This window comes from Stomoxys calcitrans, chromosome 2 (assembly GCF_963082655.1).
Source record: "Stomoxys calcitrans chromosome 2, idStoCalc2.1, whole genome shotgun sequence".
Taxonomy (NCBI): domain Eukaryota; kingdom Metazoa; phylum Arthropoda; class Insecta; order Diptera; family Muscidae; genus Stomoxys; species Stomoxys calcitrans.
In genome coordinates this window covers 91,037,994-91,049,385 of record NC_081553.1, presented here as the reverse complement: position 1 = coordinate 91,049,385, position 11,392 = coordinate 91,037,994, and the positions used below count along the sequence as shown (strand labels likewise).

Here is an 11,392-nt window from a genome sequence, read left to right as displayed (position 1 = left end):
ATTATTGTATTAGCAAGGCGACAGGCAATGTTGTGTGATAACACAACCACCCACCCAACCCCCCTAGAAACTCTCATTTTAACTTTAACGTGATATTCGGACCTCATCATTGTCTCGTCGGCATAGTGTGCAAGACGCGTAATTTCCTTAATTTGTGTTTCATTCTTGTTGTTATGATTTGTTTTTGTTTGAAGAGAGTGAGTGAATGTGAGTGTGTATGGCAACGGCGGCGGCGGTGTAGTAGAGTGAGAATGTTTGGCAGCATTGTTGGCTGCAGCAACATGTCACTGCTCAACTCGTAATCTTTAGCAGCAGCAGCGGCAATTAGGAGTAATTCTTTTGTTTTCGCATGAATGTAAAGCGTGAGTGGCGAGTGTAATAGAGCCCCAACACCATTCATTGCTCGTCATCGCTATAGTGTCATTATTATTATTATCGGCATTTAATGTGCATGTGCGTTTGTGTGTGTGTGTGCTTTTGTTTACTCGCCTCGGTTATGTGATGATGGTGATTATTACGATTATGAGCTCTTGGCGCGATCAAATGTAAAACAAGACGACAGAAAAAAATTCATATAGAAATGGGGAAAAAATTAAAAAACAATTGCCGTTTTTAAATCAAAACACCTAAACAACAACCACAACAACAAAAAACACTAAATAAGCATTCTTGTCGTTATCGTTGGCGATGTCGATGTTGTCGTCATTTGTGATTGTGTTCGCACATCGTGCTGCTAACGACGGTAGCCACACCATTTAAATTGTTGATGCAGACGCCGCCGACGCTTAACAAATGCCGACGGCATTTAATTAAGCAATTAATTAAAAGCACAAATAAATCAAAAGCGATAAAAATCTTAAATGTTCACTCAAAATAGCCTAAATGGAAAACAAACAAAATATTTAAGTGCTTGAGGAATAAAAATTAAACAAAAAAACCAAGGAATTATTTACAAGTGAGACAAGTGAAAAAGTTAAAAAAAAAAACAACAATTAAAGTTCATAAAAAAATTTTTAAAAAAATATTAAAAAGAAAATGTTTTAATAAAAGAAAACGATAAAAATGATATAACAAAAAAAAAAACATGCGACAAAGGATTATCAAATATACTAAAGCCAAATAAGAAAAGGAATAAAAAATTACAAACAAAATTAAATATTTTATGAATACCTATAGTGAATCTGCAAACTTAAAAACTTACAATTATTTAAAACTACGCTGAAAAATTAAATTAAAATATTACTACAAAAGATTTAAAAATTTATTATTATTACAAATAAAAAAATCATGAAAAGAACTCAAACAACTATTTGTACAGAATTTAATTCATTCAAAATTAAAATATAATTTTAATGAAAAATTAAAGCAAAAAAAAAAAAAAAACATAATTTATTAAAGAATAATAAAAAAATGAAAAAAAGATCGATTGTTATGAACAAAAACTAACTATGGATAAGGTTATCTGCCGTGCTAAAATCAGTTTCCTCAACAGCGATGGAAAGTTAAATCTTGTAAGTGGTACAGATTATAAAAGTTTTCTATAATCACAGCCAAGGAAAGGCAAAAATCGGACGTTGCCGACTTTAGCATACTCTACACCTACCCTATACGTACAAAGTAGGAGCTCTGTCTAATTCTGAAACAATTTTGATGGATCTCGCCGGATGTTTTCAGATGGGTTGTTAAACAATCCGTATCACATTTCGAGCAAATTTGTTCAAACTGTAATAACTACGGTTCACAAATGACAACATTATTACAAATTATCCAAAATTTGACGAACATATATATGGAAGCTATATCTAATTCTAAACCGATTTCGAACAAACTTATCAGATAATGTGGTTGAGAAAAGCGTTGTGTAAAATTTTGCCAAGATTGGTCAAAAAATGCTATTGCAAAGGCTCTAGAAGTGAAAATCGGGCGATATACATATATGGCAGCTATATCTAAATCTGAACCGATTTCGAGCAAACTTTATAGACATTGTGGATGTTGTCGAGGAAAGCGTTGTACAACATTTTGGGAAGATTGGTTAATAAATGCGCTTACAGTGGCTCTAGAAGTGCAAGTCGGGCGATATACATATATGAGAGCTATATCTTAGTTTGAACCGATTTCCATGACATAACCAATATGGTTGAGAGTCAAGAGAAAACCCTTCCTAACAAAAATTTCAAGAGAATCGGTTAACAAATGACAATTTTATTGCATTATTACTGCAAATCTGACGGACATATATATCGGAGCTATATCCAAATCTGAACCGATTTCTATGAAATTCACCTGTAATGTCGGGAGTCATAAGAAAATCTTTCCTGCCAAATTTCAAGAGAATCGGTTAACAAATGACAATTTTATTGCAGTATTACTGCAAATCGGACAAACATATATATGGGAGCTATATCCAAATCTGAACCGATTTCTATAAAATTCATCTGTAATGTCGGGAGTCATAAGAAAATCCTTCCTGCCAAATTTCGAGAGAATCGTTTAACAAATGACCATTTTATTGCAGTATTACTGCAAATCGGACAAACATATATATGAGAGCTATATGTAAATCTGAACCGATTTTTATAAAATTTAACTGTAATGTCGACAGTCAACAGAAAATCCTTCCTAACAAATTTCAAGAGAATCGGTCAACAAATGACCCTTTTATTGCATTATTACTGCAAATCGGACAAAACATATATATGAGAGCTATATGCAAATCTGAACCGATTTTTTCCAATTTCAATAGGCTCCGTCTCTAGGCCGAAGAACATGCCTGTACCAAATTTGAAGACGATCGGATGAAAATTGCAAACTGAAGTTTGTACACAAATTAACATGGATAGATGGACACAGACGGACATAGCTAAATTGAATTAGAAAGTGATTCTGAGTCGATCGGTATACTTATCAATGGGTCTATCTTTCTTTGTTCTGGGTGTTACATACAAATGCACTAAGTTATAATAACCCGTACCACAGTAGTGGTATAGCCTATAAATAGAGTCAGACCAATCCGCAAAAATAGATTTTTATACCCACCACCAAAGGAACACATCGAAATATCCATTTCCGACCCTACAAAGTACAGATATTTCTGATCGTCGTAAAATTCTAAGACGATTTAACAATGTCCCTCTGTACGTCGGTGTGTCCGTCAGTTGTAATCACTCTACAGTCTTTAAAAATTGAGATATTGAGTTGAAATTTTGCAGAGACTCGTATTTCTTCTATATGCAGGTTAAGTTCTTGAATGAGCCAAATCGGGCTACATATAGATATAGCTGTCATATATACTGATCAGTAGATTTAAGGTCTTAAGCCCGTAAAAGTTGCAGTTTTTGTCAAATTTCGCTGAAATTTGAAACAGTAAGTTCATTAAAACCTCCCGATATCCGGCTTAAATATGGTTCAGATCGTTATATATTCAGACATAGCTGCCGTATAGAGCGAACTGCCGATTAAGAGCCTTGAGATCATAAAAGCTGCATTTATAACCTGATTTTGCTGAAACTTGAAACAGTGAGTTGTTTTAATCCTTCAGCCATTTTAAGATATAGCTGCTGTATAGACCGGTCTGCCGATTTAGGGTCTTAAGGCCATAAAGGTAGCAATTATTGTCCGATTTCGCTGTATTTTGAAATGGTGAGTTGATTAAAGACTCCCGATATCCGACTCATATTTGGTTCAAATCGGTCTTGATTCAGATATAGCTGCCATATAGAGCGATCTGTCGATTAAGTGTCTTAAGCCCATAAAAGCTGCATTTATTATCCGATTTCGTTGGAATTTTTTGCAGTGACTTGTATTAAGCCTCCCTCATCGGACCAGCATATGTTACAGATCAGATTATATTTATATATATCTGCCATATAAAACTATATTCAAATTTAGGATCTTAATCGAATAAAAAGCCGATTTGATGACCGACTTCGTTGAAACTGTGTCTTGTATAAGAGATCTTGGGAACTGAATGAAATATGATCTATACAAGATCTAGCCATGTCCGTCTGTCTGTCGAAATCACGATAGCAGCCGCTTGAAATTTTGTTCAGATACTTCTCATTGATGTAGGCCGTTGGGGATGGCAAATGGGCCGTATCGGTTCAGATTTGGATATAGCCCCCATATAAACTGATCACCCGGTTTGACTTCTTGAGCCCTTAGAAGCCACAATTTTCATCCGATTTGGCTGAAATTTGGAACCGGACCAAAATTTGGTAAAGACCGAATCGGTTTTTACACAGATATAGCCCCATATAAATCCCCAATCCCTGGATTTGAATTCTTGAGCCCTTAGAAGCCTCAATTTTCGTTCGGTTTGGCTGAATTTTGGAACAACGACTTGTATTATGAATCCCAACCACCATGCCAAGTATAATCCGAATCAGTCTATAAACAGATATAGCCCCCAAATAAACCGATCCCCAGTCTTGACTTCTTGAACCTCTAAAAACCTCAATTTACATCCAATTTGGCTGAAATTTGGATCATGGACTTGAGATATGACTTCCAACATCGATGCCTATTTTATCCAAATCGCTCAATATGGTGATATAGGCCCAGTATCTCGGTATGACTTCTTGAGACCAAAATAATTCAAATACAAACTCCAGTTGATAAGAGTGCATATTTACCGGAATCCATGGTGGTAGGTACCCAAAATCTTGGGTCATGACTTCTTAAGCTTCTAGAGGGCGCAATTCTTTTCCGATTTGCTTCAAAGTTTGCACGAAGTGTTTTGTTATGGTTTCCGACAACTGCGCCAAGTAAGGCCTAAATCGGTTTATAGCCTGATATAGCTGCCATATAAACCGTGAGTGAGCGAAATTCTTATCCGATTTTGCTGAAATTTTGCATGAAGTGTTAGTTAAGATTTCCAACGACTGTGCTATGTATTGTTCAAATCGGTCCATAACCTGATATAGCGGTCATATAAACCGATCTTGGAACTTTACTTCTTGAGCCACTAGAGGGCGCAATTCTCATTCAATTTGGCTAAAATTCTGCATGAAGTGTTTTGTTATGACTTTCAACAACTTTGCTTAGTATGATTCAAATCGGTATATAACCTGATATAGCTGCCATATAAATCGATCTTGAATCTTGACTTCTTGAGTCACTTAGAGGGCGCAATTCTTATATGATTGAAATTTTGCATGAAGTGTTTTGTTATAACTTCCAACTGTGCTAAGTCCATAACTTGATATAGCTGACTTCCGACAAATACTCTCAGTATGATTCAAATCGGTATATAACCTAAAATTGCTGGCATATCTGGGATCTTGACTTTTTAGACCTCTAAAGGACGCAATTCTCATCCGATTTGGCTGAAATTTTGCATGAAGTGTTTTGTTATGACTTCCAACAACTGCGCCAAATATGGTTCAAATCGGTACATAACTTGTTATAGCTGTCATATAAACCGAGCTGGGATCTTGACTTCTTAAACTTCTAGAGGACGCAATTCTTATCCAATTTGGCTGAAATTTTGTACAACGGCTTTTCCCATGACCTTCCATATATGTGTCCATTATGGTCTGAATCGATTAATAGCCTGATACAGTTTCCGTACAAATCTTGGTGGGATCATCATAATAAACCGATCTCCCGATTATGCTTCTTGAGCTCCTACAAGGTGCAATTCTTATTCGAATGGACTAAAATATGACACAATAACTTCTACAATGGTCTTTAACCGGACTTCAATCGGACTATAACTTGAAATAACTCCAATAGCACAACAATTCTAATCCATTATTCTTTGTTTGCCTAAAAAGAGATACCGCGCAAAGAATCGACAAATGCGATCCATGGTCGAGGGTGTAAAAGATTCGGCCCCGTCGAACAGTTGGCAGCATTAAGAGGGGAAACCCGTGGCTGAAAATTTTATTTCTGATGATCCCACCAAGATTCAAACCCTGGTGTTCAGCGTCAAAGTTGGACATGCTAACCTGTTGGCTTCCAATTTCGTAGAACATAATGTCAACATTTTATTTTTATAGCAAAATTCATTGAAAAAGTTTATACATAGACTTTAGATTTTCGTAGAAAATCGTTGCCGTTGTCTAGCGTTCGAATTCATCAATACAACATCCAACAGATGCACAGAATCATGTGTACGCAGAAAAAAAGTCTGTCATTACACAAAAACACATGATTTGGGATAAAGTACAGCTAATAGACAGGGTTGTCGAGCATGGTTAATCTGGTAATTGTATAATAGAGGCGTTTTGCGCATTTAATACGATTCAAATACAACATACCAACGCACGGCCTAATATGGTTGAAAAGTCTTCTAACCAAAGACGAAACGCGTCCTATAGTGGTTGGTTGGTGTGTTGCTATCTTTGGCTTTCCTTTTCCATTTGCGTCTACGATCACTGAGCTCGCCTCGAAAGAGAAACAAACAAAAATTGTGACATTACAATGATCTTCGCCCCAACAGACAAAAAACGTGACAAAAAGGATAATTTGTTTTAAATAAAGAGTTATTTAAGGTGATTTAAGGACGATGTCAAATGTTGATGTCCGCTGATGACATTTGATGGTCGAAATTCAAATCGCGATACGAATAGCCAGTGAAATGCTTCTAGCAACACCACACTTTTGCTGACTTTTAAATGTTTTTTGCTATACTACTGTTTGAATAGAATTAAGGCTTTCATATTCTATACAATGGTCTAAAGCCGGACAATATCCTGCAATGGAATCTCAAAACAAACATTTCGCAAATTTTTTTTATGAAAATCTAATATCGAGAAAAAATTCTATACGAATCTAATTTTGACGACATTTTCACTGTATATCCAGTTATACCCACCACCGAAGGATGGGGGTATATTCATTTTGTCATTCCTTATGCAACACATCGAAATATCCATTTCCGACCCTTCAAAGTAGATAAATTCTTGATCAGGGTAAAAATCTAAGACGATCTAGCCATGTCCGTCTGTTTGTTGAAATCACGCTACAGTCTTTGAAAAGTAGAGATATTGAGCAGAAACTTTGCGCACATTTTTTTTCCTCCAAGAGCAGGTTAAGTTCGAAAATGGGTGATATCGGACTATATCTTGATATAGCCCCCATATAGACCAATCCGACGAGTTTAGGTCTTAGGCCCATAAAAGCCACATCTATTATACGATTTTGCTCAAATTTGTAACAGTGAGTTGTGTTAGGCCAGTCGACATCCTTGTTCAATTTGGCCCAGATCGCTCCAGATTTGGCTATAGCTGCCATATAGACCGATCCGTCGATTTAGGGTCTTAGGCCCATTGAAGCCACATCTTTTATCCGATTTTGCTGAAATTTGGGACAGCGAGTTGTGTTAGGCCAGTCGACGTCCTTGTTCAATTTGACCCAGATCGGTCCAGATTTGGCTATAGCTGCCATATAGACCGATCCGTCAATTTAGGGTCTTATGCCCATTGAAGCCACATCTTTTATCCGATTTTGCTGAAATTTGGGACAGTGAGATGTGTTAGGCCAGTCGACATCTTTCTGCAATTTGGCCCAGATCGGTCCAGATTTGGCTATAGCTGCCATATAGACCGATCCGTCGATTTAGGGTCTTAGGCCCATTGAAGCCACATTTATTATCCGATTTTGCTGAAATTTGGAACAGTGAGTTAAGTTGAGCCCCTCAACATACTTCTGCAATATGGCATAGATCGGTCCAGATTTGGATATAGCTGACATATAGACGATCTCTCGATGTACGGTTTTGGACCCATAAAAATCATTAAACAATGGTCTAAAGCCGGACAATATCCTGGAATCTCAATAAGATTTTAAGACCGAAAAAAAAGTGCAATCAGTCTTTCTCTGGTAGTCAAAATGAAGAGACGATAATTTAATTTCATAAAAAATTTCGTCAAAATCACATTTGCATGGAAAATGTCAACCAAATTAGCTTGCCATAGAAAATAACATTGAGATTTGACTTTTAACCAAAATTTGTACAATAGGAAATTTAAATATTTTTTTTTAAATATGTATAAATAATAAAAATAAAGCAATATACCATAAACAATATTAAAAAAGTGGCAATTTAAAAAATATAAAAACTTATAAATAACAATAGCATAATGAGTAAAAAAAATTTAGCATTAAATATTTCAAAAATCTCCCCCACTAAAAAACAAAAACACAACAATGACAACCAGCAGATTAATACAAAAAAGAAATCCGAAAACATTTTCGTAATCAAAGCGTGCATTTTATGATAGCTTAAGATGTTTAAAATGAAAATACAAAGAGCAGAAATAAAAAAAAAATTAAAGAGATTAAGTTTTAAACAAAATCTAGGGATTAAAAAATCTTCCCTTGAGGCGACACACATATCGGCAGCATCAACAAAATTAAAAAAATTAAAAAAAAAAACAAATTTGAAAATTTCTTTAAGAAAAAAAAAAAATAAATATCAAACAAACAAAACGTCACATGAATCACATGGTGACAACAAATCTCCTCCTCCTTTGCCCCACAACAAAACAAACAAAAGTCACAAATTTGTATATTGGAGGTCCCCCTTACCTAAAAATACCAAAAAGATAAAAACAACCTCAAACACACAAAAGTGGATATAAATAAAAAAAAAAAACTAAAACAACAACAAAATTTGTTACGATTTAACCAAAAAAATTCAACTGAAACGTATTAAGAAGTTTAGCCGCTAAATTAGCATAATTTAAACATTTGTTGTCTGTTACTCGAATCAAGTTGCGCCGACGCCGCCCTGGCTCCAACACCACCCCAGTCACTCACTCACTCACTCACTGGGCCAACATTTAATTCACAAAGTTGCGATCTAATCAAAACGATTATCAACCTCAATGCCTTTCTTTGATGGCTTTCTGATCAAATTCGTAGCACCACCACCATACACTCACTCCACTCACTCTGTCAGAGCTGATGATCGGATATTTTATTTTTTTATTGGATTTTTTTTTTTGGCTTTTTCTATTCATATTTGGCCATAAAATATTATTGATTCGCCTGCTCCATCTCTTCCTACTTCTTGCTGTTCGAAAACCACTGCTTTAGGGGGGGATTAGCATAAAATATTCTTTGATGGCTTGTTTCTTTTATTATCTCTATTATTGCCATTATTATGGGTTAGCCCCGTTTTGTGTGTGCAGCATATCTCAGAGACCACAATGACAACAACAAAAACGCGTCGAAAACAAATTCGACCAATCAAAAGTGTATCCAAAAAAAAAAAAAATTTTTTTTTGTTAGCATTTTATTGTCTTTTTTTCATTTTTTTAACGTAACGTTTTTTTTTCTTCTGCTTCTTCTTATGAATAAATTTCTCGATAATAAAAAATTAGTTAACAAAAGATTAGCCGCGATCATGAAATGAAATTTTTGAAGCTCCATGATAAACGGAACGAATGAAAAAAAAAAAAACAAATCGTAATAAAAATAATTTAGAAAAAAATCATATATGAATTGATTTAAAGTGAAATGAAATCAATAATAATAAAGTGCTGAAATCAATGTCGTTTGATATACAAAAGAAAAAGTGAACCAAAAAACAGTGAATTCAAGAAAAATATTAACAAAGAAAAACAAAAAGAAATTCAAAAACCAGCAATTCTAAAAAGTGTCTTGAAAACACATGTAAACTTGCAAGTTGGTCATGACACGTTCATAAGCTGCGAGAAGACAAAAGGATTTATTTTTGTGGATTTTATCATCACAACAAACTGGTAAGTTGTAGTTAACAAGTAAAAGCGTGCTAAGTTCGGCCGGGCCGAATCTTATATACCCTCCACCATGGATCGCATTTGTCGAGTTTTTTTTTCCGGCATCTCTTCTTAGGCAAAACGGGATATAAGAAACGATTTGCTCTCCTATTAGAGCGATATCAAGATATGTCCGGTTTGGACCACAATTAAATTATATGTTGGAGACCTGTGTAAAATGTCAGCCAATTCGAATAAGAATTGTGCCCTTTGGGGGCTCAGGAAGTAAAATAGAGAGATCGATTTATATGGGAGCTGTATCGGCTATAGACCGATTCAGACCATAATAAACACGTATGTTGATGGTCATGTGAAAATCCGTCGTACAAAATTTCAGGCAAATCGGATAATAATTGCGACCTCTAGAGGCTCAAGAAGTCAAGATCCCAGATCGGTTTATATGACAGCTATATCAGGTTATGAACCGATTTGAACCATACTTGGCACAGTTGTTGGATATCATAACAAAACACGTCGTGCCAAAATTCATTCAAATCGGATAAGAATTGCGCTCTCTAGAGGCTCAAGAAGTCAAGACCCAAGATCAGATTATATGACAGCTATATCAGGTTGTAGACCGATTTGAACCACTCTTGGCATAGTTGTTGGATATCATGACAAAACACGTCGTGCGAAATTTCATTCCAATCGGATAAGAATTGCGCACTCTAGAGGCTCTAGAAGTCAAGACCCATGATCGGTTTATATGGCAGCTATATCAGGTTATGGACCGATTTGAACCATACTTGGCATAGTTGTTGGATATCGTGGCAAAACACGTCGTGCGAAATTTCATTCTAATAGGATAAGAATTGCGCACTGTAGAGGCTCTAGAAGTCAAGACCCATGATCGGTTTATATGGCAGCTATATCAGGTTGTGGACCGATTTGAACCATACTTGGCACAGTTGTTGGATATCATAGCAAAACACGTCGTGCCAAAATTCATTCAAATCGGATAAGAATTGCGCCCTCTAGAGGCTCAAGAAGTCAAGACCCAAGATCGGTTTATATGACAGCTATATCAAAACATGGAACGATATGGCCCATTTACAATACCAACCGACCTACACTAATAAGAAGTATTTGGGCAAGCGGCTAGCTTTACTCCTTTGGAAGTTAGCGTGCTTTCGACAGACAGACGGACGGACATGGCTAGATCGACATAAAATGTCGCAACGATCAAGAATATATATACTTTATGGGGTCTTAGACGAATATTTCGAGTAATTACCAACAGAATGACGAAATTAGTATACCCCCCATCTTATGGTGGAGGGTATAAAAATATGTGTACACTTTATGGGGTTGCAGATCAATATTCCGAAGTATTACAAATGGAATGACTAGGTTAGAAAACCCTTCAACCATAGGATGAAGGGTTTACTAACCTGGCATGGGTATAAAAATTACATTAATAGATTAAACTAGACGGGATCCAATTTTCATCTGCAAGAGATTTAATATTAGTGTTGAATAATACTTGAGGTTCTAGCAGCTTAAGAAGTCAAAATCGTAGGACCTCTCTAAAGAAGAAATCACTGGTATGCATTCGTCGAAGGTTATAAGGGGAAATTGTGTCTGAGCCGAAAATCCTTTGGGCGATAAGAAGTTTTCATTCCTCCCTTAGGTCGCCAGGCCCT

The 11,392-nt window shown here is 35.8% G+C and overlaps 1 protein-coding gene across 10 annotated transcripts in view; it reads left to right on the top strand.

Annotated features, from left to right (window-relative positions):
* The first annotated feature begins 1,404 nt into the window (after positions 1-1,404).
* Positions 1,405-11,392, top strand: part of LOC106086408 (serine-rich adhesin for platelets) — a 378,389-nt gene continuing 368,401 nt past the window's right edge. For 6 of the 10 annotated variants that reach the window (XM_059364029.1, XM_059364028.1, XM_059364025.1 and 3 more), the window contains exon 1: positions 1,405-1,511. The gene's annotated coding sequence lies outside the window, so the exon portion shown is untranslated. The remainder of the gene's footprint in view (positions 1,512-11,392) is intronic. The other 4 variants (XM_059364030.1, XM_013251086.2, XM_059364027.1 and 1 more) reach the window with 1 other exon arrangement.